The sequence below is a fragment of the Hyaena hyaena genome, unplaced genomic scaffold (assembly GCF_003009895.1).
Source record: "Hyaena hyaena isolate Hyena2069 unplaced genomic scaffold, ASM300989v1 scaffold_373, whole genome shotgun sequence".
NCBI classification, from domain to species: Eukaryota; Metazoa; Chordata; class Mammalia; order Carnivora; family Hyaenidae; genus Hyaena; species Hyaena hyaena.
Genome location: NW_024081005.1, coordinates 1,355,465 through 1,370,248, shown reverse-complemented (window position 1 = coordinate 1,370,248; position 14,784 = coordinate 1,355,465). Strand labels below are relative to the sequence as shown.

At 42.2% G+C, this 14,784-nt stretch overlaps 1 long non-coding RNA gene across 2 annotated transcripts; it reads right to left on the bottom strand.

Annotated features, from left to right (window-relative positions):
• Positions 1–82: 82 nt before the first annotated feature.
• Positions 83–14,753, bottom strand: LOC120244178. 2 transcript variants are annotated; one of them, XR_005531485.1, is made up of 5 exons: positions 14,065–14,753; positions 12,075–12,157; positions 7,632–7,806; positions 784–893; positions 83–124 (listed from the first exon to the last, which is right to left on the bottom strand). It is a non-coding gene; the product is annotated as an uncharacterized LOC120244178 (long non-coding RNA). The 2 variants fall into 2 exon arrangements; XR_005531486.1 differs by lacking the exons at positions 12,075–12,157; positions 14,065–14,753 and adding an exon at positions 8,889–9,159.
• Between the last annotated feature and the right edge of the window lie 31 nt (positions 14,754–14,784).

Genomic DNA, 14,784 nt, shown 5'->3' with positions numbered 1-14,784 from the left:
GATGTCTTGTCTACTGTACTTCATGTCTTCCTCTCATAAGGGAGGTTCTTGTGCACTGGATTCCATGTCTTTCTCTTTTTTGGTTTACTCCCTCATTTTGGAGAAGCACATTCTTTCCGGTTTCCTATAAAGAATTCAGTGCATGTGTAATTTTTGAGACCTTTTGTGTATTAAAATATTCCTATTCTACTTTCATACTTAAATGATAATTTGGCTGGTCTGAAAATTCTATATTGGAAAATCTTTTCCATTAAAATATCATCTAGCATTCAGGGTTGTTGTTGAGAAGTCTCACTTCATTCTGACTCATTTCTGTTTGTGAGATCTTATCTGCTTGTCTTTTTTGCCTTAATTCCCACCATATCCCCTGTTTTGGTTGGGTTGCCTTCAGCAGCAGATAAATGAAAATCAACTCAAAGTGGCTTAAAAAATAAAGTGCATCTCATATAAGAAGTCAAAATGCATAATGGCTCCAACGATAGTTAATTCACTGATAAATTATATTACCATTGGCCCCAGACTTTCCATTTCTAGCTCTTCCCTTCTCTTTTTTTCCTTAGAATAGCTCTCCCTATGGTTATAAGATGGCTAGAGCAATTCCACGTATATCCAATATCCAAATACAAGAAAGTTTAAAGAGGAAAAGATCTCTTTGTTGTTATCTTTTCTAGGAATAAAGAAATCTTTCCCAGAAACACCCAGTTGATTTTACCTCATGTCTCATTGGTAAGAATAAATATCACCTGCCCAAGCCTAAATCAAAGATAAAGGAATGGTACTTACTACCTTGGTTGGTTAGGTTAATGAGGATTCACCTTTAAGAGCTTCGGAAGTAGCTGGAACACATGCACATGACCAAATGGAGGAGCACAGATACCTGAAGAAAACCAGAGCTGTAAGAGCAAGGAAGAAGGGAAATGGTTTAGAAACGGAATCAACAGTGTGTGCTACACTCTTGGACATACTTCGTTTCATTAATCCTGACTTGATTACAGTGTCCCCAATGCTCATATTATTAGGCTTCTGACTTTGCATTGGCTCCTGCTGTTCTTGTCACTGTAGGAAAAGTAGTATGCTTGACTTCTGAAGTCTCCCTAGGAAGTCATTTATCTCTGCACACTTGGCTAGCATTAGATTAACCTTGTATCCTCTGTAAGTAAAGTCAGAGTATTGACACCAATGCTCCCTTACCCATCGAGATGGGGTCCTGCCTGCAGGTTTGTACTGAAGCTCTCCTGATTTCCCATTACCACCAAGGCTAATTGGTTCAAGGAGAGAATATTGAACCCAAGTTTAACCAATCAGATTCTCTCCTTATTTGGTATTAGGACTAAAAGAAAGGCAATCTCCATCTGCTTCAAACTATCACTTACAACTCAAGAGGGGCAGCCGTATTCCATCTTGTACTTTGAGGAACAGAGAAATCCATTTGCAGGGAGAAGGAGCAAATGCAGAAGAGAGAGCAGACAATGAGATGGAATGAAGTGTTCCTTGCTTTCTCCTTCTTTTTTTAAAAATTTTTTAAACTTTATTCATTTTTGAGAGGCAGAGAGACAGAGCACAAGCAGGAAAGTGGTAGAGACAGAGAAGAGACACAGAATCCTAAGCAGGCTCCAGGCTCTGAGCTGTCAGCACTGAGCCTGACACAGGGCTCGAACCTACTAACTGTGAGATCATGACCTGAGTCAAAGTTGGGCACTTAACTGACTGAGCCATCTAGGAACCCCCCCTTAAAATTTTTTTTTTTTTAAAAACATGTATTCATTTTTGAGAGGAAGAGAGACAGAGCACAAGCAGGGGAGGGACAGAGAGAGCAGGCTGGCTGTCTACTTCTTGATTTCAGTCCCTCTCCAAGGACTGGTTGCATTCCTTGCTCTTGTATCTTGTGAAGTAAGAAAGTCTCCTCATTTTAAATCCTCCTTTTTATTTAAACTGGTTCTCTGGAGGACAAATATCATATGTTTGCACGTATAGGAGGATTAGGAGGAACTTGACGGAGGAACAAGGGGGAGAAGAAGGGGGGAAATGGTGGGGGAAAGGGAGAGAGGCAAACCATGAGAGACTCTTGAATGCTGACAAAAACTGAGGACTGATGGATGTGGGGGGGAGGAGGGATGGGCATGGAGGAGGGCACTTGTGGGGATGAGCACTGGGTGTTATGTGGAAACCAATTTGACAATAAACTATTTGTAAAAAAAATAAATAAATAAACATTAAAAATTAAAAAAAATAAACTGGTTCTCTGAAAATTCTGCTATTTTTAATTATATCATCTTAATTTAAAGGGTTATGACCAATCCTTCTGGAAACCTGAGGGCTTTGTCTCTCCCTTATCACCAGGTTTTCTCTCCCTTATCACCATGTTTTATTTATCGCACACACTGTGGGGAATCTGGTATGCTTGGGGAGGGGATCTGAGTTGTTGTAAGCAAGAACAGGTAGGAGGGCGTGTGTCTGGTTGGTGCAGAGACTAGTAGGATGTCACACTTCTTCCACGTGGTGTATAGTAAGCATTGATAAATATTTGAACAGATAAGCATTCTAGACCTCATAAACCTGAATCTGATAAAAAATTAAATCTTAAAGTAATTGTTAATAGCTGTTGTGTGACACTGAGACAGAAACCTCAGTGATCATCTGTAATTGTTGTACCCCTGGTCACTGTGTTGGGGTATCAGACTTACATTTATGAGCTGACTTCACGTAATGCAACCAGTTTGCTGTAAGCGGGACACTTCTAGTGCTGACACAGGACTTAGAGATGTCCTGAGGAGTTACAAACAGCTTGGGATCTCAACAAGCACTTTTGCTCAGAATCTTTGCATTGACTATGTCACCTTTCAATTTTTTAATTTTTTATTTTGTTTAAAAAATTTTAATGTTTATTTATTTTTGAGAGAGAGAGAGCAAGAGAGAGCGCGAGATATTGAGATCGTGAATGGGGAAGAGGCAGAGAGAGGGAGACACAGAATCTGAAACAAGCTCCAGGCTCTGAGCTGTCAGCACCAAGCCTGATGCAGGGCTGGAACTCTGAATGGTGCAATCATGACCTGAGCTGAAGTCGGATGCCCAACTGACTGAGCCATCCAGGTGCCCCTATTGTTTTTTTATTTTAGAGAAAGAGAGAGAGAGAGTGCAAGTGTGAGTGGGGGCAAGGGGCAGAGGAGAGAGATGGAATCTTAAGCACGTTCCATGTTCAACATGGAGCCCAACATGAAGCTTGATCCCATGACCTGAGCTGAAATCAAAACCCAGATGCTCAGCTCACTGGGTCACCCAGGCGCCCTTTCCTGATTATGTCACCTCTAATCATGCATTGGCCTCCTGGCCAACTTTTATCACTTCTCAACCCAAATCCTTATATGTATGGTGTTACTTCGGACAAATTGGAACTACAGTTCCCAGAATCCCCTTCTTTGTATGATTTGCATTAGAGTTGGAAAAAAAAAAAAAGAAGCTAGCATGCGATTTGGTAGGTAGGGAAAGAGCTGCCATGTTCTGGAGGGAACACACAGAAGTTTGCATATTTCAGTCATGCCCACTCTCTACCACGCTGGTGACTCGTTCCAGATGTTCTTGCTCTCTCCTACCCCATACTAGGCTATTTTCTCAAGTGCAGGCCCTGCTGACCAGAAGTGACTCCAGGCTGGGCTGTTCCACTCTGATAGCTGAAGTGCCTGGATTCCCAGCTGGCTTTGCATGCTTCACCTTGGCCATCTCTGCCAGCGCTAAAGGAAGGCTGGCCCGTGATTTTACCCTGATCCTTCAACTTCTGCTTTTCACTTGATTTCGTTCCTTCTTCAATAATAGTAGGTAGCAACTATATCTTGTTTGCTATCCCAGAGGTCATAGCTTCTAGCACATAAATGTATCCTCAAAAAACATCTACTCAATGATCTTTAGTTTATAGAAAGAAGAAAGAAACTACTTGTCTCATTGAACTGGCCTTGATGCCAGATGGTGGAGATTCTCTTCACAATTTTGGCTAAGAGGAAAAGGTGCTTTCCAATCTCTGATTACTTACTTCTTAAAATAATTCCACAAGGCATATTCCTTAAAAGAAATAGAGAAATGAAAGTAGCTTGCTTAAGATTCTGGGGCAAAAGAGGAAGTAAACCCAAATTAGAACTTGTAGTTATATTTTCCCTAACTTACAACTGAAGTCTGCTTAGCAACTCATTAAATTTTATTTTCTTACTTTATCAAACCCACTTTTGTTCACCACCACCTCTTCTGCCCCTTGCCTGTGCACACATGTATGCTTGTCCAAACACCACCAGGAAAAAATCATGGAAGTCCTTGTTGAAAGTATGGCTCTCCAAAGGGAATACATTCAAGTCAACTTAATGGGCATTTATAGAGCATCTGTATGTAGGAAAACTTGCACTGCAAGTGCAATAATAATGTGGAACCATTATTAGTTATTACTCAATTCCAATTCTCAGTATCTTGTCTTTTTCTCATTTCTTTAGTTGAGTTCTTGGGGTTGTAGTTTCCTCATGAACATACACCCAAAGTAGCTTCATGAGATTCAGCAAAAGTAGATTCTCCAGGCCACAGCCCATCTAAGAGAACATCTTGTCATTCCTCAGGTGGGTGGTTCTTAAAATTTAGAAGTAAACCTTCACCTGAGAAGCCTCTTTAAAATGCAGAATCCTGGGCTTCCTTCCTCACACTCCCCCAACCAACTCTGCCCCTACAGATTAACCTGTGTGATGCAGGTTTAAACAGTTAGATCATGACCTAAGCGAAGTGAGACACTCAACCAACTGAGCCACCAAGGCGTCTCTCCCACTTGATTGCTTTGAATCCACAAACCCCCTGTAAGAAGAATTAGTAGATTTCCTACTTTATATTTGAAGCCCAGTTCAGACACAGTCTTCTGGAGAGGGAAACAGAAAAAAAGAGAAAGTTTTCTTTGCTAATAAACACTGATTTCAGAATCACTCCTTCCTAACTATTTGAACTCATTCCCAGCTTATTGCTGTTGCAAGCCTTTCCTGGGAAATGTCTGGGTTCTCAAGGTCAGGGAGCCTTCATACCCCTTGAGGTGGTCAGGACTCTTCTAATGGGCCCATCCGAGGCAGCCCTAGTTTGCAGACTGAATGTATGCAGGTGCATCAAACAGTAATGGGAACTTCAGGGGACCTGGGGGTGGTGGGAACTGCCTTCCAGAACAATGGGGCCATTGTCATTCTGGGGCCAACCTCAGGTCACCTGTCTGCTCCCCACTCTATCCCATCCCGACATTCCCAGCTACTGAGCCCCAAAGGTAAGTGCAGAGTGATAACTGCTTGGGGGGTGGCTGTGTGAAGTCAGAAAAGCCAATGTGTGAGAGCACTGGAGAGGGACAAAAGACATGGTGCTTTAGGGGCACCTGGGTGGCTCAATCAGTTAAGCCTCCAACTCTTGATTTTGGCTCAGGTCATAATCTCACTGTTCATGAGATCAAGCCCTCATTGGGCTCAGCCCTGACAGCAGGGAGCCTGCTTGGGATTCTCTCTCTACCCCTTCCCTGCTCTCCTCTCTCACTCACAAAATAGATGAATAAACTTTAAAAATAACAGATACAAAACCAAAACATGCCACTTTCAATTCTTCCTGAGTCCACACTTCATTTTATCCTCATTCTTTCCTCCTTATTCCATCCCTCACCTTCCATACAAGTTGGACTGGTTGGTAAGTCTGGGAAGGCTTTCTTCAGCCACCCCCTGTCGCCCCCACTTTGTGGAGGACTGTGTCCAGCAACGGCACTACCTTCTCTTAGCAGCCTACCATAACCAGAGCCAGCACGCTGTCATCTATGCTGGAGTAAAAGTCACTCCAAGGACTGAAAGGCAACATTTGCTGAGCACCAGGCAAGCGCCAAGTGCCAAGGACTGACGATACTACCAGAAAAGTGCTTAGGGCAGTGGCTGGTTTACTGAGTAAATTAGAGCTATCACTCACATTGTTTTGCTACTTACTTCTCAAAGTGACCCTAGAAAGTGGGTCCTGACTGCTGGTCTGCTCCTCTTTGCGGGTGAAAAAACCAAGGCCCAAAGGAAAGTAAGTAATGTGCTCCTGATCACACAGAAAGTGGTGGAACTGGAATTTTAACCCAATCTAGAGATGGCTCCCAAACCCATACTTTTTCAACCGCCATCATGAAGGTCTCAGTCTGAGGTCTTACAGTCAGAACAAATATAGGAAAACCTAAAAACAAAAGCTGCTAGTTCTAGAGATATATACATATATTTAATTTTTTTGTGAAATTACACTGACTTATAAATGAATTAAAAAAAGTTACTCACGGGGGCGCCTGGGTGGCTTAGTCGGTTAAGCGTCCGGCTTTCGCTTAGGTCATGATCTCACGGTTCATGGGTTCGGGCCCCGCGGCGGGCTCTGTGCTGACTGCCAGCTTAGAGCCTGGAGCCTATTTCAGAGTCTGTATCTCCCTCTCTCTCTGACCTTCCCCTGCTCACGCTGTCTCCCTCTTTCTCTCTCCTAGAAATAAAATAAAAATATTTAAAAAAATGTGATAAAAAAAAAGTTACAGGATGCCTGGATGGCTCAGTCCTCTGAGTGTCCAACTCTTGATTTTGGCTCAGGTCATGATCTCATGTTTCATGTAATCGAACCCTGCACTGGGCTCTGTGCTGGCTGTGAGGAGCCTGCTTGGGATCCAATCTCTCTCTCTCTCTCCCCCCACTCCTCTCTCTTTCTCTCCCCTCCCCCCACTCATGCTCTCTCTCTTAAAATAAATAAACTTAAAAAAAATCACTCAGTATTTATGGGGAAAGTGACAAAATTAAACAAGATTGAAATCTCTTGATAAGCTGCTGACATTGGGTGATGGGTAGATGGGGATTCAGTGTATGAATCTCTGCTTTTGTACAGATTTGAAATTTTCTTCATTGAAGAATTAAAAACCAAAGTCACTTCATATCCATCCAAGATATGGTGATTATGTACAGTAGTGGAATATCTATAGGCCCTAAATTTGGAGTTGATAGACTTCACATTTTATGAGGATTGTGTGGTTTTTGGAAGATTTTGAATACTAAGTTTTTGGGTTTTAAGCTCTTAAAATAATGAGAATTTATATTTGTTGTATAATAATTAGGGCGAGGCAACTAACGGTCATGACAGTTCCTTGATGAAAGTAGAATTATCTCTATCCTAGAGGCACTGAGGTAACTCCCTGGCTGGAAGGCTACTAGCTGAAGAGGAAGGGGATTTTGAACTCGGGAAGTATGTCTCAGGTTCACACATATCATGTGGCTCAGCTTGAGGGCACCATCTTTTTGTAAAAAGCATTTTTTAATGTTTATTTATTTTTGAAAGAGAGACAGAGACGAGCAAAAGCAGGGGAGGTACAAAGCGGGAGACAGAATCTGAAGCAGGCTCTAGGCTTTGAACTGTCAGCACAGAGCCCAACACAGGTTGAACTCAGGAACAGAGAGATCATGACCTAAGCCGAAGTTGGACGCTCAACCAACTGAACCACCCAGGTGCCCCTTGAGGGCACCATCTTTAAGCAAATATTCATCTTGAGTATCAGTTAAGAATGATTTTTACCACAAATTACAGAAAACCATATTCGTTATAGCTTAAGTGGCTTAAGCAAAAAAGAGTGTTAATATTCTTACCTAATAAGGAGATTGGAACAAGGCACTCCAGGTTCAATGCCACCACTCAGTCTGTCTCCGTGGCTCCAGGTGCTTTCTATCCTTATACTCAGCCACCACTGCCTGATGCCTTCCCATTATCACAATTAACTTCTCATTGGCACACAACAGTGGCCTCATACAACTTTTCAACACACTTGCAAGAGAGGAAGAACAGTCAGGAAATGCTAGTGAATTCTTAAGGGTGTTTCTCTCCTCAGCAGGAAGCAAAATATTTCCCAGGGGCTCCTGGTAGACTTCCTCTTAAGTATCATTGGCCAAAGCTTTGTCCACGGCTCTGAGCAATAAGAAAAACTGGGAAACTGAGTATCTAGTAAAGAAGGATCAAATTACTAGGGTTGATCTACATAAGTCCTTCATGAGCCCAAGGACACATTAAATCACTGGGCAAGTCGGATTATTATTATTTATTATAATTTAAAGATATATAGATCGTTTTTTAGGAACATAAGGGAGAGATTTATACCAAATAGCACAACAAAGTTTCTTTTTTTTTGGATTTTTTTTTTAAATAGTTTATTGTCAAGTTGGTTTCCAGATAACACCCAGTGCTCCTTCCCACAAGTGCCCTCCTCCATGCCCATCACTCCCTTCCCCTCCCCCCACACCCATCAGCCCTCAGTTTGTTCTCAGCATTCAAGAGTCTCTCATGGTTTGCCTCCCTCCCCCTCTCCCATTTCCCCCCTTCTTCTCCTCCACGGTCCTCTGTTAAGTTCCTCCTAATCCTCCTGTATGTGCAAACATATGGTAGCTGTCCTTCTCTGCCTGACTTATTTCGCTCAGCATAACACCCTCAATTCCATCCATGTTGCTACACATGGCCAGATTTCATTCTTTTTCATTGCCATGTAGTATTCCATTGTATAGCTTAACCACATCTTCTTGATCCATTTGTCCATTGATGGACACTTAGGCTCTTTCCATGTTTTGGCTATTGAGCACAACAAAGTTTCTTAAATATACCTTTTAACATCTCTCTGTCCCCAGAGTCCCATTTCATATATCAGTTGCCCTAACCTCATCCTGTCTCTCCAAATAAAATTCTCTTCACTATACTCTCTTTCTGCTTCTTTCTCTCCCTAAATCCTCATTTCCAGATCTTTCCTTCTATGTCTCTTTATCTCTTTCTTATGTAAGAGCAATCTAGCCCCTAGTAATTACCTATTGGAGTAACAAATTATTCCAATTTAGTGGCTTAAAATAAACATGTTATCTTACAAGTTCTGTCAGTCAGGAATTTAGCTGGATGTTTCTGGCTCAGCACCTCGAATGAGGTTGCACTCAAGGTGTGTTAAAGGCTGCAGTCATCTGAGAGCTGGACTGGGGCTGGAGGACCTCCTTCTGAGATGGCTCGCTCCTACAGCTGTTGACTTGCAGCCTAAGTTCCTCATTCCATGGTCTCTCCATAGGACTGCTCAACATGGTGGCTGGCTTCTCCCAAAGTGAGTGGTCTGAGTCATACATCATCATTTTTACTTTATTCTGTGGGTCACACTCAAGGGGAGGGGAATTAAGCCCTTCTTTTTTTTTTTTTAATGTTTTATTTATTTCTGAGACAGAGAGACAGTGTGAGCAGAGATGGTCAGAGAGAGAGGGAGACACAGAATCCGAAACAGGATCTAGGCTCTGAGCTGTCAGCACAAAGCCCAACGCGGGGCTTAAACCCACAAACCGTGAGATCATGACCTGAGCCAAAGTCAGACGCTCAACCGACTGAGCCACCCAGGCACCCCTAAGCTCCTCTTCTTGAAGGGAGGTGTATCAAAGGATTTGTGGACATGTTTTTTAAACAACCACATCTATACTATATATCATTTAATGTATCACACCTCAGTTTTTTTGAGGGGGGAAGGGGGACAAGGGTAAGAAGGAATAAAAGAATAGGAACAAAAGTGACTCTGGGTTGGTAGCTGTATTTGTCTCCTCAGGCTGCCACAACAGAATACCACAAACTGGGGGTGGGTGGGTGGGGGGAGCTTAAACAACAGAAATTTATTTTCTCACAGTTCTGGAGGCTAGAAGTCCAGGATCAAGGTGCCAACAGGGCTGGTTTCTGGTGAGTCCTCTCTCCTCTCTGGCAGGTGGCCACTTTCTTCTGTTTCCTCATGTGGCCATTCCACTGTGTGCACTTCTGGTGTCCTCCTTTAAGGATACCAGTCTTACGGGATCAAGGTCCCACCCTAATGACCTCATTTAACCTCAATTATCTTCTTCTCTAATTAATTAATTTTACTTTTTTATTTAAAAATTTAATGTTTATTTATCTTGAAAGAGAGAGGAGAGGAGAGAGAATGAGCAGGGGAGGGGCAGATAGAGGGAGAGAAAGAATCCCAAGCAGACTCCATGCTGCAAGTATGGAGCCCGACATGGGGCTTGAACCCACAAACTGTGAGATCATGACCTGAGCTGAAATTGAGAGTCAGATGCTTAACTGACTGAATCACCCAGGAGCCCCTAACCTTAATTATCTTTGTAAGGGCCTCTTCTCTAAATACAGTCACATTGGGGTGGGCGCAGTTTAGGGCTCCAACATTTAAGTTTGGGGAGATGTAATTTGGTTTGTGACATTAGTTATGTATGTCACGTTGCTGCTTTACACATCACTTCTTTTAAGATCATGTTTTAAAATAAAACGCCTTTGTGGCTTTTGGGGACACAATGTTGTACTTTTTTAAAAGTATTTATTTATTTTGAGAGATGGAGGAAATTGACAGAGAGAGAGGGGGAGAGACAGAATCCCAAGCAGGCTCCACACTGTCAGGGCAGAGCCTGATGTGGAGCACAAACTTACAAACTGTGAGATCATGACCGGTGCCAAAATCAAGAGTTGGGTGCTCAATGGACTGAGGCTCCCAGGAACCCCTATGTTGTACTGTTTAATATAATTATCAAAGTTGTAACATTTTTATAAACAATATTTTAAAGCAATAATCTTTCCCCATAGGAAAAAATGAAAGTAATTCTTTTAAAATATTTTTTAAAAGTTTATTTATTTTGAGAGAGAGATAGAGCAAGAAAGGTGCAGAGAGAGAGGGAGATACAGAACCCGAAACAGGCTCCAGGCTCTGAGCTAGCTGTCAGCACAGAGCCCGATGTGGGGCTTGAACCCACAAACCATGAGATCATGCCTGACCTGAAGTCGGATGCTTAACCAACTGAGCCACCCAGGTGCCCATAGGTGGAACTTCTAAAAACATGATCCTTAAAATTTTTTTTCTTTTAAAATTTTTATTTATTCCACATCCTCAGAGGAGGTAGATCAGGAGTGAAACTGACCTGGGTTAAATTAGGTTCTCCATTTTACTAGTTGTATAATTGTAAGCAAATCATGTAATAGCCCTATAAATCTTTTGTTTCCTTAACTGTTCTAGGGAAACTATTACTCTCTTCTCCTCTAAACTGTGAGGCTCAGATGATATGGAGAAGAATGACTGTTGGCATGGAGTAGGTGTCCAGCCATATTCTGTTAATATACATATGATGAGAAATTAACAGAGTATTTGAACAGGGCAGTGCAAAAAAATTTACAAGTATACACCTTAAAACACTGCCCTAATTACAATCCTGGGAGAATGTATAGTATGATAGAGAGAGAAATATCAGAATTGCATAGTCTTGAGTCCTGTGACCTTGGAAAAGTTATTCATACTTGTGGTACCTCAGTTTTTACTTCTCTAATACCCCTAAAATCACAATACTAAATTGATAATGCCATCTCTTCTTTGATAATTAAATGAATCAATGAATATGAAGTGCCTTGAACAGTGCCCAAAGTTTAGTAAACATTGCACTAGTATTGTTTTTTTGTTATAATTATTATCATGTCTCTTTGCACTCCTCTTCGTACCTTAGTTTTAACAGTAGGTGGCAGCAATGCTCTCTTAATCAATTTAAATGAAACCTGCCAACTTTCTGGAATAGAGATCCCTGAAGGCTTACCCAATAAGAAGATGTGTGCAGGGCATCAGGATAGCACTGGGAGAGATATCATAGAGAAAAGAAAGGAAGGGAAGTGAAGGACAGGAGGGTGGAGGGATGGTGGAAGGCAGAAATGTTCATGGCAGTCAGAAATGTTTAGAAGTGATTTGATATTTCAAAAGAAAATACTAAAATTGTCATTATGGGGATAGGGTGATTTAGTGTTATTTTTGTTTTTAAATACATGTGGGAGAGGTGCCTGGGTGGCTCAGTTGGTTACGCGTCTGACTCTTGATTTCGACTGAGGTCATGATCTCTCAGTTCATGACATGGAGCCCTGTGCTGGGCTCTGCACTGAGAAGAGGGACCTGCTGCTTCGGATTCTCTCTCTCCATCTCTCCCTGATACCTTCCCCATGCTCACTCTCTTTCAAAATAAATAAATGAACATTAAAAAAAAATAAAGACATGGAAGAGTGGTACTTACCATATATTTTCTGTGTTGACAGTTTTTAAAGATCTTAACTGGTCCTAGATGAGATTTAGCAAAATTGGCTGCCCAGAAAGAATCTGTAAAAGCATAATGTTTTACTGTTCATTTATTTTTTAATTTTAATTTTTTTATTTTAGAGAGAAAGAGAGAGAGAGAGCATGAGCAAGAGAGAGGGAGAGAGAGAAAGAAACCCAACCAGGGGGCTTGCTCAGCACAGAGCCAATAGTGGGACTTGATCCCATGACCCTGGGATCATGACCTGAGCCCAAACCAAGAGCTGGATGCTCAGCCAACTTAGCCACCAGGTGCCCCTTTACTGTTCATTTTTAAAAAAAATCAAACTATTAATCTCAATTAGAAAAATATGGCTATTTTCTTTTGTGTAAAATATTCCTTCTACTATAAGACACTTAGTGTTACATTAGTTATCTGTTGCTCTGTAACAAATGCTGCAAAGGTTGATGGCTTAAAATGATAAGCATTTATTATCTTATATTTTCTGAGGGCCAGGAATCCTGAACTGGCTTAGCTAGATGGTTCTGACCCAGGATCTCCCATGAAGTTTCAGTGAAGATATCAGCTGGGGCTGCAGTCATCTGAAGGCTTGATGCAGCTTTTTTGAGGAAGCTTTGCTTCCAAGCTGGCTCACTCACATGATTGGTGGCACGAGGCCTCAGAACCTCCTCAGTTGTTGGCTAAAGGCTTTGATTCCTTTGCATGTGAATTTCTCCACAAGGTGGCTTGAGTATTCCCTAACATGGCTCTGATCTCTCCTAGGGTTAGTGATCCAACAGAGACCACAGAAGGAAGCCACAAACCTTCTGTGACCTGGTCTCAGAAATCATATTCTGGGGATGCCTGGGTGTCTCAGTCAGTTAAGTGTCTGACTTTGGCTCAGGTCATGATCTTACTGTTTGTGGGTTCGAGCCCCATGTTGGGCTCTGTGCTGACAGCTCAGAGCCTGGAGCCTGCTTCGGATTCTGTGTCTCCCTCTCTCTCTCAGCCCCTCCCCCACATGTGCTGTCTTTCTCTAAAAAATGAACATTAAAAAAAGTCATATTCTGTAACTTCCACCATAATTGTTCAAAGTGAATGAGTTAGTAAATAATATAATTCTCAGAAAACAAACACACATATGGGAAATGAAGTTCCCACATGGAGAAACCACAGGCTGTCTCACCTGTCTCAGTGGGGCCCTGGACACATCATATCCTCTCCCTGGATCTTGATTTCTTCTCTTAAAAAGAGAACAGGCCATGGCTCCATGTATCAATTCAACTCTAAAGTGGCCTATCTCTGGTCCGTCTAGGTATGATTTCAATTAACAACCTGGTCTCCACTTTTTTCATCTCTACAATGAAATGATCTTAGTGGCTTTCAAACTGTTTAGACCCACTGTGAGAACTATAGTTTACATTGAAACAGCATACACACCAAGGCATGAGAAAGAGTCCACATGGATAACAAAAATATAAGTCCCACAAAACAATACTTAGGCTTATTTGCATGATGTACTCTCATTCCCCACCCTCCACCTCATTCTATATTACCCTATTTGAAAAAATGCAGGTCAAAATCTACTACATTGATTTACAGTCCATTAGTTGATTCACCATTTTTTGTTTTAAATACTAGCATCCACTCTCACTCATGGTGGCTCCTTTTCCAGTGGTGCTAGAACAGAAGTGTTAAAGAGCAAAGGAGTCTTCTCCTTCCAGTTTCTAGGAGGCAAAAAGCTGGTTTCAAGCTTACCAGTCTATTCTAATTAGGCAGGAGCTAGTATCAGAGGTAGCCTGTCCAGGTACTGTTGGGCTTGTAACTCATGAGCTGTCACCTGGGGCAGTCCCCTATCTTTAGTTCACTCTTCCTCTCCACAATTGGAGTTAAGTATCCTTTGCTTATGTCTTTGCAAAGTATCCTTTGCTTTATGACTTTATGTCATCAAGTTGTTACTAGGCTCAAAATTAGACCATTAGGCACTTACCATGTGGCAGAGAATTTACAGACAAATCTTTAATCTTCGCAATGACCTTGCAAGACCTAGAGTATTATACTTGTTTATAGACGGAGAAATTGAGGGTTAGAGAATTTACATAGGCAAGACCTTAAAGTTAGCAAGTGGTGGAACTAAAATTCTAAACCAGTTCTGACTTCATGGCCCTTCTGCAAAATGCACAGGTAAGCCATTTTCATTTGATGTTTAAGCGATGACTATTTGGCATATAAAAATACAGATTCATCCTGAATCACCACAGCGTAATGACTTCAAAAACTGGTCCATCAGGCCAATTTTTCTAATCTGTCTCGCCCTTACCACGACGAACACGTAACACACCTCATTCGGGTTTGGGGCTTTAGCGTTTATAGCTGTCTTGACCCACTAGGGAGAGAGAACATTAACAGCGCTTCCGCTCTCTCCTCAGGCGTCACCAGTGAGCATCGCTCAAAGAGGACAGGTCAAAGCTGAGCACGTTTCTTTAAGTGGTGCCCCTCAATGGGCCCCAAAACGAAGTTCCCAGGTCGCTTCAACTCAACCTCTTGACACGGAAAAGTGTCATTTCCAGCGAGAAAGGCCTCGCTTACAGCTCTTTCCCTCGTAAGTTTGGTTCCGTCAAGGGTGTGCTTGTCTCGCTTGCTTAACCCGGAGGCCCCCGCGGGACCCCGTCAGGGACCTGGTTCCCAGGGCCCCTGGAGGGCGGGGCCG